Source organism: Camponotus floridanus, unplaced genomic scaffold (genome assembly GCF_003227725.1).
Source record: "Camponotus floridanus strain SB8 unplaced genomic scaffold, Cflo_v7.5 scaffold17, whole genome shotgun sequence".
Classification (NCBI taxonomy): Eukaryota; Metazoa; Arthropoda; class Insecta; order Hymenoptera; family Formicidae; genus Camponotus; species Camponotus floridanus.
In genome coordinates, this window is record NW_020229292.1 from 1110798 (window position 1) to 1127736 (window position 16939).

The 16939-nt window shown below is 36.5% G+C and overlaps 1 protein-coding gene across 16 annotated transcripts in view; it reads left to right on the forward strand.

The window, feature by feature from the left end:
- LOC105256072 (CUGBP Elav-like family member 1) overlaps positions 1-16939 on the forward strand; it is a 519054-nt gene that overhangs the window by 204026 nt on the left and 298089 nt on the right. The window lies entirely within an intron of this gene.

Below are 16939 nucleotides of genomic sequence, written 5' to 3' on the forward strand. Positions count from 1 at the left end.
TTGCTGCTATGAATAATTACTGACTAACTTGAAAGTAGGTCGCCCATTTTACACTGATAACAGATTACGGGAATTCCTATATTATACCGGATGAGTAAATCTCACAGCCCATCGGCAATCTGTTAAAATGTTTTGTTTACATTGCTCGGTTTACATACAGTTCTACGCGTTACCATTTCAGGATTAATTATCATATTCAAGAGCCGGTAACATCAATTAACGTTAACCATGTATAACTAAGGTTCTTGCTCTGTCTGCACCAATGGTGCAGTAAGTAAAGCCGCAATGAAACGTCGCCTGAGTGTTGCTTTTGTGCTCGGTAGTTGTTACTTGACATATTGTGCGTACGTAAAGAAGATGACGTATGAAAGAGAGAGGAAGAAAAGACGGTTGATAAATTTAAAATCTACGCTACAGATCTATACTACTAATTATAGATATAATACAAACATGATTAATTAACTAGCTCTTCGAATAAAACTTGGTCTAAATTATTTAAAATAATCTGTTACGCGCTAAGTTTATCGCGATGTAATTTATTCAGATGTAGCTTTGTAAATATTAAATAATTAATTATATTTTTGTTCTCAAAAGATTTAAATAATGTTGTTTCCGCGACATGTATCAAACATAAAAATTTATTTGCCTTTGCCGAGGCACTTTAGATTGACTTTTTCTTCTGTCTTTACGCTATCTGGAGCCGCAATGACTGAAGAAACGTATGGAAAATGTAATTTAACGTTTATGCCGTGTCGGTTATGGTTCGCTTTTTTATGTAATTTCATTGTTCATAGAAGAGAATGAGATACTGCTTGGCATAATGGAAAAAATGTCCCGCGAGAGTACTCGATATGTATAAGTAACGTTCTTCGTAACGGAAAATCGAGCGAAAGAGAAAAGGAAGCGCATAATATTAGAGGTATAAATAATAGCTCCGTTCCCTCCAACCGAGTAAAGACTTCTCGGAAATGTTTGATTAAGATAACAAGATTTTTTTAAAATAAACCAATTATATCGATAATATTTTATCGGCTCTCTTATCTGGAGAATGTTTGGAAACGCGTAGCCCGCTTACGTCATCATAGATAACCCGTAACTTTTTCATAAGCACAGCTTTAAAGGGACTGTTTACGAGGACAAAGAGACGAGCTCCTAGAACAAGGGCTCACGTTTCTACTCTATGTCCCCTTCTAATGGAAAAAGTATTTATGCGCGGAGAATGTCACGACGCTCTTCATCATCGTAAAGTCTTCCCTTTAGCGTGTGCTCCGGTATTCTTTCAGGAATCATAAAAGAGAATGAGAAGGAAGAAGAGAGAGAAGACTAAAAGTAGAACCGAGGATGGGAGAGAGAGAGAGAGAAAGAGAGTTCGCGGAGAGAAGATTTTTTTCTTTCGTCGTCTCGAAAGAGTCGACTGGAAGGGTGTTGTCGCAACGATAAGGGGCGCTCTTCTTCATTATTTTGTTACGTCGCGCAAACGTGTCTCTGTAGAATGGGGAAGGCAATGAAGGCCTAAAATAACTCTGGCATTCCTCGATGTGCGAGGGCCAGATCTCTCTCGATCTTCGGTGCGACATTGCGCCATTCTTCGCTTCTCTCATCTCTGCTCCAAAATCTTCTTCATCTACCTCCTGCGGAGTGGATGTCGCTGAAATATGTACCCATCTTACGTAAAATGCGCGCGATTCGAAGAGCGGAATTTTACGTATCAAAGCTCTAGATATGCCGGAAAAACTCGCGAAAATTTCAATATAAATCACGCGCTCCCGAATGACCTATGAAATTGAAAAATCTGCTTGCGCGCAAATCGAGAATATATATTTTCAATTATTTATTCGCTTAACATTTCGTGAATAATAAATTATCGATTGAGAGTCGTAGAAAAAAAAAGGTCGAAGCCGTTCATTTATCAGACGTGCTCTTTTGAGGGGAGAAACGCGCGCGTTCGTAAATAATTCATGTAACGTAGTCAATTTCTGTGTATAAAAAAATAAAAAAAAAAGAGTAACGTTTTATATATTAAAATATCGTCCAAAGCGCTGATAGAGATGCTTCACCCAATGTTAAATAAATATATAATTTTATAAATTTTTATAAAATTTACCTTTTTTATGTCGTATATTCAAAGCGTTATTTAAGAGAATATGAGCGAATTATAGCACGAATATAATGAATTTTTGCAGAGCGAGATAAATCTCTTTTTTTTTTAATATAATTATCTAACGTGCTGAACGCGTAAATCTCGTAAAATGGTATCGCTAAATAGAAAGCGTAACATATTGTCACGTATAATACCGGTGACATAAAATAAATGATATATCGACGTGTGCGTGCGCACGGCATACGATGTTTATTTTAATTTAACGTCATGCAAATATCGGCTGATATTGCCACACGTGATGCGTATTATTTATGGTGTTATCTGCGATGTATTACCACAATGAGCAGTTCCCATCATTTAATAAGCGATGCACAAAATCTAAATCTTGACTTAAGTATTATACTTTGCTTCTAAATCTGATAAAAGGCGATTGCAAGTTGAATCGTTAGGTAAGTTTACGAGAGCACCAACGGCATACCAGGTTGACAATTGTAAGGTTTAAGTGATATGTGCGGCTCTAGGGAGAAACTCGTTTAACAAAAGGGTCGCTGTGGACCCTAAAGGTCGTACGATCCCTTTATCTAGATTCGTATGCTTCGCCACGCTGGAAACACGTAGAAATTAATTTCTGCTTGTCGACAGGAACGATTTCTATCTACCCGCCTCGGAGAACGATTAAGGTACCTTGCATAGTTTACTCATTGTGAATTACGTAAATATTTGTTGGCCTCGGGCAATGCGAATATAGTGTCCTACGTGGCGCATTTCTCGCATTATCGCACCGTATCTAGACAAACGCTGATAATAATTCTTATCGGGTCTTACGGCGCCATATTAGTCTCGTTCTCGCTCAAAGAAACGAATGTTCTCGAGGTTTCTCCGCAGTTGATATCAGAGATAGCAATATTTAGCTGCCTTAATAATTTGTTTGCGAAATTATAATGTCTCATTAAAAAAAAAGATACTGCGTCTCTTCATATAAAATCTTTATATAAAATAAAATTGATTTATAATAGATTATATTATATAAGTTAAAAAATACTAACGCGGATACATATTATTTATATAAAGAAAATTTATATATATTATTTATATAAAAAAATATGACAAAGATTTACACACTATTACTTAATTTTTTGCTGATATAATTAATTTGCTATATTTTGCTCGCTCATCAGTTTCTGATTAATTTCTTTTTAATTATTATAAATTCACGATATGTCGCTTGCAATGGCCTCCCGACTCGTTAGTGACATTCATCGATCATATGGCGATCTGTCACCGATACACATTTCACCGCGTGCCATTAATCCGCGGAGCCGCTGCCTGCGGCGTGAGGCAACATTGCGAGATTGGGAATTATATTATCCGACAGAGAAATTGGAACTCTCTGCAAACAGCATTACCACGCCATCCATCTTCCTATCGGCACCTCTCTACCAACGAACTTGGTCGATAGATCATTTTTCTATCTTCGAGTTGTCGTGTCCGGTCACGTATCCCGGCCGTAGATCCCTCCGCCTTCCATATTCCGCCTTCGTAGGTTTCACGGGTTATTCGAATCGCTCGCATACACTCGCCAGTCGCATCCGCTTTCACGAAAATTAAATCCGTATCGATAAAGCGTCAGACGCAAAGTCCGAGGGTCCTCTCTTCCGCGCTTTTACCTCCGGTAAAATCGATCGCGCGTACGCGACAGACATGATTGTCGCTGTCCAAAGCAGACACGAGAAACACTTAAAATCCGCGCGAAGCTGTAGCAGTGCAATCCCCGTCGGAAAGAAGGATCGGAAAGATTTACCGAAGCCACTGACGGGGAAATCAAGACATCAGACATAGAGAGCTCGCGGCGATGCTATTGTTAGGCTTCGGTACTTCAGCATCGTTCTCGCGCTGACAAACGTTTTAGCGACGAATCGACGATCGTTTCGCGAATAGCAGACGTGAGATGAGACAGATAACCCACGTCCGAATCTCGGGAAATCTCTCGCTCCTCCGACTTGATAAAATAAAATGATTGATCGTTTATAAAATAGGTTTTTAATAGATACTTTTATTAATAGATTTTTTATTCCATGTTAATATGACAATACAAAGAAGAATATAATTATACCAAGTGTCAATGAAGTCAAGAATGCGAATTAAAAAATGTTTCCTATAAAATAATAATATAATATGTATAAAATTTACTGACATGTCAAAATCGCAATTATTTGGAAAACTGATACTTTTATCACTTGATGAGTTTCTTCCTGGATTTATTTATACTGAAAAAATATCGCAGGGGGGAATTTCGCTAAATATTTCAAGAGTGCCCAGCTCTCGTAAATGTAAAAATGACAGATAAGAAGTCGGGGAGAAAGAGAGATAACCTCGAGTGCCGAAGGAGGAGTCTGGAAAAGAAAGAGGAGACATCCGTCTGAGAAATCCGACAAATCCGACAAATCCAAATACAGAAAATGCACCCGCCGAGCACGCCTCCCACTTCGGGATATATACCGCCATCCTTTTCCTCAACCTCCCCTATGCGCGTATCCTCAAACCACCATCCACCTACCCTCTTGCTTGGACACGTGTGCAGACGCCACCGACTTCCCACTCGTGTCGGTGGCTGCGTTCTTTTGCGTAGGCGTAAGCAGTTCCCAAGCATGGCGTTGCCCATGTAGCACGTAGCACGTAACCGTGATATTGTCACATGCCTCCGGTGCAAAGCTCCAAATTGTATCGTCGTCGTCGTCGTGGTGCATGTGCGACCGACAACGACTTTCCTCCGCGTGTGTCTGCTCTCACTCTCCTTCTTTCCGGCCTGTACCCCCGTCTTCCCACACCACTTACACCGACGACGACAATAATATCCGACACGCTCCAGCTATTCCTTCTCTTTTCGAGCTGACGGCATTGTCTTACAGTTTTCCCTCCTCTTTTTTCGTCTCCACCGCGCAACACTCGAACAGCACGTTCGTAAGAACGCGATTGGTAAGCTTGAAAATGCCCGTTTATATCCTTGAATAGAATCTTCTTAGAACGCATTAAGTATTTACTCGAATCTTTAGGTCAAAATTAATTTCGGGGCAATCTGTCATTAGTCCTGCCATGAAAAATGTCGATATTTTAATTAAAAGATTTTATTACAATTAATTTTATGATTTTAAGCGCTGCTTAAATTTAATGAAATTTATGATTCAATATTTTAATTGATTTATTCCATAATTATAAACTATACAACTAAATTATATTTAAATAAACATGATACATTTTGGCAAACTCCTTAAATATCTATCCGAATAATTAAATATGAAGCTAATATACGTGTGTACGTGTGAGAGACCAATATTAATGTAATGTCGTTTCATGAGGACACTTGGCAGAGTAAAGGTTGAGCCGCGTGTCATCACATTCATGTTCAGTGACAAGCTGTTATCCCTCTCACCCCGTTGCTCGTGCCACATCAATACACTTACCGGATATTCGTTCATCATAATTCAATCCCTTCATCGTATCGCCTTCGGTGCGGTGAACCGATCAAATCCATCACGAAGCAAGGTAAAATTTTATCAACGAATTTACTTAAGCGGATAACAGAGCCGTTACTTTGTTGGTTAATCCGCGAGTTTCCGCCGGGCTGGCTCGTCCGCGAAAGCGCTTTTAACATCCGGTAATCTGTCGGCGGTAATCTTTTCAACCTCCGGCAGCAGCCGCGTTTTGCGGCATCGCGAAGAGAGAGACAAAGTGACAGAATGAGAGAACGAGGAATGGAAAATAGGCGCGCGGGATGGTCGCGAGAGCGCGATTTGCAACGATGCAATTTGTCGGATCTATAAACCGACCGCGAAGTAAGCGTAGCCACTGATGGATGCTTAGGTTGCGGCAATATGACTCGCAACATATTTCTCCAGCCGTGCGTTAACCCGCCGTTGCCATTGTGGCGGCATAAAACCCCGCTCTTTGCTCTTCCTCTCGCCAGGTAACATGTTAATTCTCTTTTCGCGTCTCTCTTTATTAGCGAAAAAATCTGTCATTCTCTCGAATTGAATTCTCTCGCAAAAGTATAAGCGATACGGAATACATTTTTGAGAGTTTTTAATAGAGAGATCGCGAGGCGGTGAAAAGGAATGTGAGAAAAATAAATGGAAACGAGAAGAGTTAAGGTAGCTTTTCGATGTGTGCTGCAGTCATATTTTTATTATCCGTTTCGAACGCACACAGCTGATCTCAATCACAACTCATGTCAGAACATATTTATACAGCGGCATCGAATGTTTTCGAAGCTATGTTTTCGCATGTTACAAGTAAAACAGAACAGTTATATCCGTTACAAATGAATATCAAGGTCGGAGGCTAAAGAACAAAAAAGCAAGATCGATCGTGACTCTCTCGTGAAAAGTTCAACGGTAACGGGTTCAATAACGTAGTTACAAACTTTCCGTTGAAACTCCTGTGCACGTTTGTTATTTTTTTTTTCTACTCTCTGTATCGAACACGCGCACTGCTTGCATTAAAGGAAAAACAAGTACTTTTATTAATTATAGAAGCAAAATTACGACGCGTTCCGCTACAAAGGTTGTTGCGCGATGCTAATTAAATTTTAATTATAAAACTGCCGTGCCTGTTCGTGTCATTGAATTAATATATAACGATGACGCATTGAGGTCGATGCAAAATATATATATTATACATATGTGTGTGTGTGTGTGTGTGTGTGTGTGTGTGTGTGTGTGTGTGTGTGTGAGTGTGTGCACGCAATATTTAATAGTTTTTTTGTATATTTTTTTTGTGTCAACGAAAAAATAAATGGAATACTTATACAGGAATGTCAACACAATCACTCTGCAGCGATGAAATTTATTCGAAAACATTGCTCCTGTCTATTTGTATTTTTTATCGTTGTTGAAGGTGGTTGCTCACTGCGTTCTATTTACGCGGTAAATGCGAGCCGCAAACTTGCTGCGAACTTCTGAAACGACCAAGTGGAAATTCGCAATAGAATTCTGGTGTTGCGGCAGTTGATGCGTGTTCCGTATTATGACTCGTATTATTATCAATGCCGCTAGAAATCGCGCGGATATTGTACAGTGAAACGCGGAGATGTGAAGCAGGCCTGCGAGGGTTGAAAGGAAAAGTTGCTGTCGTCCTAGCGACCCACTTCTCGCTCGCGTTTCCCGTCGTTCTGTATTCTCGGCGTTGTTGTTTACCACCGGCAGTCCTTTGCAAACGAACAAGGAGCCTCTTTATAAAAGGGTTGTTATAATCGAGCGATACCCTCCACCCCACTGAGCCCCCTGTATCGCTCCCTGTATAAAGTATCGATACATCTCCCCGCGTCGTTCACCCCCCGAGGAAAAACGGAAACGCCGCTATGCGAGAGACACAATTAGCTACGCATAAATTACGAGCCGATCATCCTGCAAGTGCGACGGATAATCGCTTTGGAAAAAAGTTGCTATATCGATGCGCCTGAAAAAGACTGAAGAGACGAAAAAAGTAGAATGACGCGTATATATATATATATATATTAGATCTAAAGTTAGAGACATCGGGAGATTCTTTTTAGTACAAAAATAAAAGTGTGATATTTTTTTAGAACAATTTATTGACGTTACATCGATGTTATATTATGGGGGAATAAATACACGAAATGGAAGTGTGGAATTTACTGCGAATTTGTGAATACACAGACGCTATTTTGATACATCCGACAATATCCATCGGATCTATATCGTATGGGGTCATACACCGACCGGGCATGCGCTTACATATGTATGGAATCCGTGTCGTCGATGGAATTCTGAAGGCGTCGGTCCCAATTCTATTACAGGAGAGATAAGCGAAGGCGAATTGAGCGTAATGAGATAAGGACAATCGAAGGGGGGGGGGGGGGAGCGTTTCATTGTAGATTTCATTGGCGATTTTATTGTCTCGGCTCCATCGCTGACATCGAACGACGAGTTTTATATCGTATCGGGAAAGTACCATCTCTACCCTGCTCCCCGGCATCCCCGCGTTTCCCTTTGACGATTAGAACTTTACACGCTACGGGGAGCCGTATGAATAAAGGATAAGGGCATATGTAACGTACACATGCATGTCGAGACGACGCAACGTACGTGGTTATACCGTATCGTAAACACGTGCCGACACGTGCTATCGATCTCGTGTAAAATTAAAGCGCACGCCTGCAGTTCCCGTGGTCGTATAGGCACTCGTAAATAATTCTCCGCGCGACCCGAGCCCTTGACCTCCGCAACAATTACCGTGATTCTCTAGGATGGGGCGACGCCGAGAATCGGTCTTGTCTCGCGCTTGTCTCGCGAGTCTCGGGCCTGATGACAGAATGAAAGGTGGACATCCGGCAAAGGTCGCGAGTTCGGCAACCGAGCCTCCTATTAAATCGAGCAGAGAGTGCTTGAACTTGATTCCCGGAACACGCGATTCCGCGCGATCGATCGTGGCTCCTCGGTTCACCCACCTTTTACCGTCTAGGTATAATACTCGTTCGCACGAAAGGATTCTTATCGCCTACTTCAACGTCTGCGCTTGTGCATATATGTGTCAGAAAGTGCTCCACGTGTAGAAAGTGAAATTAGGAAAATCAATACGCAATTATTCGCGCTTGCAAGGCATTCATATCGGTAATTCGACAAATATATCTATTATAGATAATATATAAATTATTTATATATATCAAGGATATATTGATATATACAATTAAAGCCTCGAATCCGCCATTATTCTTCATTTAGCTTTTAATATTTGCGGTTAAAAGAAGATTCGTTGGGTCGGAATGGTCTATATGTATAGAGACTGTCAGAGTTTATGTATTCTCTGTGATTTATCACGTCATGTGTAACGCAATTTATTTTTGCATCAAATTATTGAAAGCACGTACGAGTTTTATTTGAAACATATATTTCCCAAAATATCGTTGGTCGAGTTAAACGAGGTCCGGCGATAATGACTATCACGTAATTTATCTCGATTAGCGATACGCCCACGCAACACGAGAATGATCGATCGGGTCGCAAGCTTTTCGACCTATCGCGCTATTTGTGTCCTTGTAATGATATAACACATTATTAACGTAATTATGAATAATCGGTTCGTACGAGTAATATTTTCCGATTACATCTTTTCCATATATTATTAACCCGAATGTATCCCCCCGGGAAATGGTTACGGTTGATATAATTACAAGGAAATCGATTTACCCGTGATATAAATTATGTAATTATTACGTGTATTATTTACGTATTTAATTTTTTACTTATTTCATATGGAAAACAGATGAAGCAGCACGAAGGATAATTGAAAAAAATTCTAGTTTGCAATCCCGACTTACATGTGCGATAAAATGAAGCAAAGCCCTTCGTGTGTTTTTTTTTCTCGCTTGAGATAAGCAACTGACTCTAGAAGAGAAGCACTTCATGGTTTGGTATTTCCTCGAACTTATCCTTTTGTTTTAGATCCGTCTTCCTACAGAAAGCAGCTACACGAAAGTCCACTCCGACCACTTAGCGAAAACTAAGTTACGAAGTAATTTTTCATTTTCCTTAACTGCCAGGTGTCTTACTGTGTATCGGTTGATTCGATGAGAAACGTAGAGGAATGGCCGTAATCCAGTTAGGAAGTATTTCTTGAAGCTACGCTATTAGATCTCTTCGATTCGCTTCCATCTCACTCGCCTTCATTCTTTACCAAACCATTGCAGTAAATTTCACGATAACTTACAAATACGATATTCCGATAATAGAGCAGAATGATGATTGATTTAATATATATCATCCATTTTATGTTATACAATATACCATCAAACATTTTGGAGTAGAATGATTAATAACATTTATAAAAAGATTTATTTAATATTGTACACTTAACAAGTTAATGTTTCGCTGTAAATTTCTTAATTAAATTAAGTTAAATTAAAATGTTAATATGCGCACATTAATAGTAAAGTTTCAAATTTAAAATTAACTTCTCAAAATAATTTATCTTTATTGTATCGACAAAATTTGAAGTTTGTAAATAGCTTAATATATAATAATTAAAGTAATAAAATAATGACTAACACACGTTGTATATTAGTCGGAATTTTTAAATACATGTTAAATGTATTGATAAAAAAAATTAACTATTGGTTTATTTCTTTCAGGAGAAATTATTTAATTAATATTAATTAAAAAATAAGATGTATATTACTATCAAGTTATATTCCTTAAAATCAGTCCATCAAAATTTAGAAAGTTTTGCGAATGTTAAGTTAAATATTTTCTTAGTAAAATTTCTCTTTAATTTTTTTTAATAGCCTTAACATTTATCCTTGTCAAATGACACACTCGTATTACTGGCTCTTAACTGTTTTATACAATATATTCTGCATTCAATAATATAGGATCAATATCTCTGCGCGATGAAGTGCGATATTCCGTGAAATATTATACGTGAACAGTCTGTTCCTAACCGGCGGCGGGTTTCGGGAGTATCGGCGTGAAATTTATTCGATGGGCTAATAACGCGGTTGGGTCGCAGCAGACCGCGGTAGTATCAAATTCAACCTTCGATTTTACCCTTCCAACCCTCCACCAAGTCCCTTCGAGTCTCTATATATCGACCGACATCGACTCCACCTACGCTCAATCCGGGAACCCGCTCGCATTAGCATGTTATTGGGCGGTTGTTTACTTCGGGTTAATCGTCACCTTTGGCGCCAACGATGCGGCAAGAGGACGAAAGAGGATGAAGTAACAGAGGGTCGATTTCATTGACGAGCGATTCTTTCCGAGTCAACGGCGATCTAGATCACTAGACAAAAAAAGTAAATCATGATTTGACGACGTGATTTTCATGTCTAATTGAAATGGATCAAATAATTGGAAAAAATTGATAATTGTTATAGGAAATATAATTCATACATCAGAATCAAGTATAATTGTACTGTATAATTGTCGTGTACTGTATAATTACTGTATAATTGTATACTGTATAATTGTCTAACTGAAAATTGAAAATATAAATCGGAGTAATATTTTTACTTTACACAAACAATATCTATATGATGCCTGCAATATGGTGCATTTGATATTTTACATAAATATTTCATAATTATAATTCTGCAATATTAGGAAAAGAAAATAAAAAAAGCTATTATTATAATTAAAAATGCCGGAAACATTTTAAATGACTTATATATTAATTATTAATATTAAATATTAAAAGTCTTGAATATACATATATTTCTTAACTAATAAAAATGAGAAGAAACACGCAGAATTGTAAAATAATTGCAAGATATTATAGAGAATTGTAAGATATTAATACGTACGAGTACATTTGATATTTTACATAAATATTTCATGATTATAATTCTGCAATATTAGGAAAAGAAAATAAAAAAAGCTATTATTATAATTAAAAATGCCGGAAACATTTTAAATGACTTATATATTAATTATTAATATTAAATATTAAAAGTCTTGAATATACATATATTTCTTAACTAATAAAAATGAGAAGAAACACGCAGAATTGTAAAATAATTGCAAGATATTATAGAGAATTGTAAGATATTAATACGTACGAGTACATTTGATATTTTACATAAATATTTCATGATTATAATTCTGCAATATTAGGAAAAAGAAAATAAAAAAAGCTATTATTAATTTAAAATGCCGGAAACATTTTAAATGACTTATATATTAATTATTAATATTAAATATTAAAAGTCTTGAATATACATATATTTCTTAACTAATAAAAATGAGAAGAAACACGCAGAATTGTAAAATAATTGCAAGATATTATAGAGAATTGTAAGATATTAATACGCACGAGTACATTTGATATTTTACATAAATATTTCATGATTATAATTCTGCAATATTAGGAAAAAGAAAATAAAAAAAGCTATTATTAATTTAAAATGCCGGAAACATTTTAAATGACTTATATATTAATTATTAATATTAAATATTACAAGTCTTGAATATACATATATTTCTTAACTACTAATAAAAATGAGAAGAAACGCGCAGAATTGCAAAATAATCGCAAGATATTATAGAGAATTGTAAGATATTACTACGCACGAGATATTATACGCGATTGTTGACATATTCGCAATTTTTTTAATAAATAAACGCGCTCCAACAACAACATAGCTCTATATACACACACTCACAGATATTTTTCTTTTGTCGTAACATCGCAAATAAATCGCGACTAGATTTAATTCTGTCAGACGGTGTCGCGTGTCTCGCCGGTGTTAAAATCTGCAGATGGCGAGCAGGAGGAAGGCTTACTAGCAGGATGGAGAGTTAATTAAACGAATAAATAACGTAACAAAGCCTCGGTGAGGAATCCAGAGACGATGGAGGAGGAAGGATAAGAGAGGATGACACAGGGAAACGGAGAACATGAACGTGAAGCGAGGTACAGAAGCAAGAGAATACGACCGCACTCCTCTTCCCGATCCTCTTTCAGACTCGGCTGTGCAGATATATGCCACATTGTCTGCGCCTTCTATTCTTCCTCACCCCTAGACCTGAAAGCACGCGATGTCCTGCGATCCTTCGCCCCTGCCTTTCATCCTGTTTATCATTATCGCTCGCCATACCTCCGCCCTCGGTTCTCCATGAGTCTTTGGCAATGAGCCGATACTTTGAACATTATTGAGCGTCGTATTACACCCCCGTCGTTTTTCTAGTTGCCCGTTAATTAAAAAGCGCCGAGGCTATCTAACGGCCCTTTACACGCGATAGAGATACCATTTGTCAGAATTTTACTCGTCGAACTGATTTTTCGAGCAGCTTGGGAATTCGAGAATCAAAAGAATTGAATTAGGAAAAAAGTGGAGTAAGAAAATTGATGGAATTCGGCAAAAATTTGTAGTATCATATTGTATATCTTTATTAATTTATGAATTTCCCACAAGATTTATTCGTTTTTCAAAGTAACTTCTTTCTCTCTTTCTCAGACTTTTGCGTCTCGAGCTTAACTTGCAAGGTATTTTCTTTCATAAATCTTTGACTTTTGTTCCGAAGATCCTTGACCATTTTCATCTTAAAACTAGAAAAGATCTGTCATTCTAAATCCTACCGAGAATGTTCGCCCTCGAAAAAGACTCGCCGACACGCAATTCGAGAAACCGCGAATTAGTCTCTTTGGATACTTCCGGGGTATGGTGGACCGGCGGAGCTATAAAAATCTACGATTGCTACCTTAGTCCCATAATCTTGCCATGCTACGTAGTCGCTTGCTCACGAGACATCGGGAGCACTTCCATAGGCAGATTGAACGCTTTCACGAGCGGCAAACACGCGAATTGGATATGACAGTGCCATGCAAATCCACTTGCATGGTGAAAACGAAGGAGAAAAAGTCTACCGTTTTACTTGGAAACTGACGATTCATGGAAATATCGCGATATCCACTACAATATTACAAAGATCAAATGCCTTATTATTTGCATACCTTGCTGTTATAATCATAGAAATACTAGAGTGGGCGAATTAATAAATAATAGGGTAAGGAATTTTATATAAATGGATCCATGGAATTTGAATACAATTTCTTCAACACCATTGTTTAAATTTAATAAAAGCGTAATTTAATAATAAAAAGAATTATAATAATTATAGCAATGATTGAAAAAACTTTGCGAATATAATATTATTTTTATTTATTAATTATCTATCATTTAATCTAATTCAGATTTTTCTTATGTTTCAGGTAAGTCACTCTTCATCTCATATTCAGCGCATATGGTTTATATAAGGGTCCCTTTTTTAAATCTTCTGCCAGTGGGTGAGTACAAATATACAAATTCCTTTGTGTAGAGTTTTTTAAAGTCTAATCAACGATTCAAGGATTTTAGCAATTGCGCAATATTTTTTTAAATTTTTGCTCAACTCTATTACTTTTGCTGTCAAAATGAAAATAGGAGAGAAAGCACGATATTCTCGCCCACGCTTCGTAAATCATTAGTTTTATCAAGCTCATCCACGTACGCGTGCTTCCGTTTTATCTGTTGGACTAACTGGCCATTCGTTAAAAGCGGCACAAAAATTTCGGAAACAATGGGCAGGAAGCACATACGAGGATTGTTTGATTGGAAGGCCATACCGGAAAAATACTGTCATGCCAATTGGATGACGAGAGCAATCGACTTGATCGCGAACGTCAAATGTTGTCGCAGATCAAAAGTACACGGCTTGAATTAAGTATCGTGCCATTACAATTAATATATCCGTTTATGTTCTATCAAAAAAAGAACTAAATTTATATGGAATTGTTCCATTTTATTTCATGTACGATATTTTTTTTTAAGCAAACGAACATATTGGATATTATGGGAAATAGATGTTTAAAAAATAAGAGTGCAATTCCATTTCACTTTTTTGGGATATAAGTTTCTAGATTTTATTTAAAATATTTTGAAGTTTTATACATATATTTATTTCAATATTTTAATATCTTATATTTAATACTTAATAACTATATATTAATATTCTAAAAGTTTTATTTTGTTTTATAATTTCTTTCAAAGATTTATATTAAAAAAATACGGAAAAAGGAAAGATTGAAAGCTATATCAATGAAAGTTATTAAAATAATTTGAAACATTTTTATACGTATTTATGAAAAGAATTTTATTATATAAATTTTTTAACTTTTATTTTTGAACTGTATAAAATATTTTTCTTTATTTGTTATAATATCATAGTATTTACATTTACTTAATATGAATTTTGAATAACCTTTATTTGATCAACATTTAAAATATTTATAAATTTTAAGAAAATGACATAAATGCGTAATAAAATTTTTATTAGAAAAGTCATTGTTTTTCGAAATATCTTATTTTGTGAAAGATTATTATGAACTTTGGAACAAATCTTTTATACAAAAAAATATAGAATAGTTTTTGTAAAAATATACTGCTGTATCGAGTGGACCGACGTTTTTATGGATCACACAGACTCTCACGATACGAAAGTGAAAAGGAGATTGAGCGGCAGATGGCCGGGTCGAATCTCGTTGATAACAAGTAAATCTGTGCCAACGCGCCCAGAGAGGGAATAAAATCAAACATACGACACATGAAACGGTCATGATGACGATGCAGATGATAGGCAGTGAAAATATACGATCGATTCGATAGGTTAGTGTCCCTCGCGCGTTTCTTACTATATGATCCAAGTTTTATGTTAACCGTTTTGAAAGAAAAGATTGCTTAAATAAACTGTGCGGTAAATAATCACATGAAAAGAGAATATTTATCCATTTATATAAAAAAAATATTTATCCATTGATATTTGCATCAATATATAATCGCATTAAATTTATAATTATTATTCTTTGAGATTGATATGCATAAATATTCGTTTACCAAAACTTTTTTTTACGCGATTTTTTAATTGTACGTTATTAGCTAGCTTTATACTTGTTTGTTGGAGCAAATGCCTTTTCACAGTTCGAAAGCCATGTAATAATATTGTCCAGGCGAATATTGTTTAATATTGACGGTATTTGTCGTGTCGGTTTAATAATGATAATAGATAAAAGTCAATGTAAACAAATATAAGCGTAAATATATCTGATTCTGCCATCACGCAGACCCATTAACTTTCTACCAAACTCATCAATTATAATAGAATGCAGCGTACTGTGAATTATTGCGCTCCATAAACTTTCTGGCAATAATTGGATCTAAAACATTCACCGATGTAATGGCTTTCATCTAAGTACATGTGGCACTTGGGAAGATCGTTGATGACAAGCACTTATATAATTGGCAGGACGCGGTTAAACAATTAAAGTGACACTTGCGTTGATGGAATTGGTCTGAACTTGGATTATTCGAACAAAATTGATCTTTCTTTTTCTATAAATGTCATTAATTATATAAATTTATCAATACTTAGCCATTTATAACGTCGATAATCTCGATTCTATGACATTTCTGAGCTAGATTATCTTTGGTGACCGCGATTTCACTGCGAATGTATCGCTATTGAATCAGGGCGACGAGATTGAGTGCTTTCTTGATTGAATTGCGCACATATATAGCAAATATGTGTAATATTATGTAGCTTGTCGACGTCTTCTAGTATCCATTATACGGGAAAATATACTATATCTTTGATGCATGACAGAAATTTTTGAAAATTAACCTTTTCAAATCTCACTATTTTCTTATTGCGAATGAATATTAATTGTATAATGTTAAGATATATTAATTGTATAATGAATATTAATTGTATAATGTTAAGATAATTTGACTCGAGTTTAAAATTTAATTTCTTCACGTTTTGCGTTGACAAGATTTTTAATGTTGAAAAATTGATGAAACAAATAAGTCTGTGTCTCTTTTACAATGAATTTTATTATTTAAATCTTTGGCAAACTAATTTCTGGCGAGAAGAGTCACATTTTAATGGTCAATTATAATCATTCTTGGGAATAGAACTGGTTGAGATTCGTTAACGCAACAAGATAATGATCTTATGACATTAACGAGCGATTCGCCCTTCACCGTCGCATCGGAAAAGAGGGTGGACGTGTCTGATGTACAGGGGGTTGACAGTTTTGTAACGTCAGGAGGGATTTAATAGTCCAGTCAAGAGGCGCTAACCCCTCTTTCCACCAACGTGTCGAGAATGCAAGATGGGAAAAGGGACGGGGCCGCGCAGGCGAGAAGTAAAGTAAAACTTTTATGTTACATTTTCCCATACGCGACAGTTCGCGCGTTGTTTTATACCTGTGAAGTGCGCTCTGGTATCGACGTTTTATGATCGGCAATAATACAATCGTGGCGAAGGCAATGACGATGTCTCGTTCTCT